Source organism: Lucilia cuprina, chromosome 3, assembly GCF_022045245.1.
Source record: "Lucilia cuprina isolate Lc7/37 chromosome 3, ASM2204524v1, whole genome shotgun sequence".
In the NCBI taxonomy this organism is placed as follows: Eukaryota; Metazoa; Arthropoda; class Insecta; order Diptera; family Calliphoridae; genus Lucilia; species Lucilia cuprina.
This window is the reverse complement of record NC_060951.1, coordinates 28165222-28166519: the sequence shown is the minus strand read 5'-3', so window position 1 is coordinate 28166519 and position 1298 is coordinate 28165222.

The following is a 1298-nucleotide window of genomic DNA, read 5'->3' as shown; positions in this document are numbered from 1 at the left end:
CAACTGCTTCAACTGCCAGCCCTTCTTCTCATTGTCGAATGGATTTATGGACATATCCAGGTGAAACCTCATACTAGATAATTCTATAGCTTTAGCTGTTACAAAAAAAATAAAACAAATAACAACTGAACAGATTTACTGTGTTGAAACGTTAACAACAAAGCTTAAAGCAAGAAATTTTGTAAAAATAAAATCTATTCAGTAGACATTTTTTCTAAGGTTTTGTGAAGTAAACTTAACGTATACTTAATATTTCTTATGTTAAATAATTATTAATACGTACACGCACAGTTGTATTCCTGAAAAGTAATATTTTATACCAACCATTATTATTGGTTTTGTCATTTTGTTTGAAACACATCGAAATATTGATCATAGACTCACAAAAGAATATACATATATTCTAAGTCCTTATTAAATTTTAAGACGATCCAGCAATGTCTGTCCGTCTGTCTGTTAAAAGCACGATAGAGTCCGAATGGAATAAGCTAGAGAGTTGAAATTTTCCACAAATATTTCTTATAGATAAGATTTGTTTGGTATCGGGTAATATCGGCAATTTTTTGCATAGCCCCCATACAAATGGCCCCCCGAAATACAGTCTTAGCAGTCATATCTATTTTAAAAATGCGAGCATGGCAAATAAATTCGACATAAATAAGTCTTATATGAGTCAATTTCTCTCTGCCAAATTTTATGACGATCGGTCCGTAATTGACCCTACCCATCATATATGGTCCCCTCCAATAAATGACTTTACTGAATTAAAAATTCAAAAAATTCGATATAAAAAAAATTTATTTTCCTAGTTTAATAAAGATAGGTCCATAATTAACCCGACCCCTTATATAAGGTCGTTCTCAAAAAATGACTTTAACACCCAATACTGTAGATTTACCAATCTATTTCCAAGATGTCCGTTTATCTGACTGTTGTACACACGATAGAGTCTAAACGACAGAAGGTAGAGAATTGATATGTTGCCCGGAATAAATGAGGAAAGGGGTCTATAATATTGAAACATAAATTTTAGGAAATAGAGTATGTAGTAACTGACTAAAATCTTTTATACCCTCCATTACTATAAGTGATTATAACACCAAGAAATATATTGATCTTAGACCCTACAAGTATTCTGGGTCCTTGTAAAATTCGTCGATTTAAGTATGTCTGTCTGTTTGTCAGTCTATCATGTAGCATACAACTGATCTGATGGTGTCAGAGTTCTCTCTTGTCTCTACTAAAGCAGCCAGCACGCAACTAGTTTCCGGCTTCTATCTCGTCGGCAATCGGGAGGA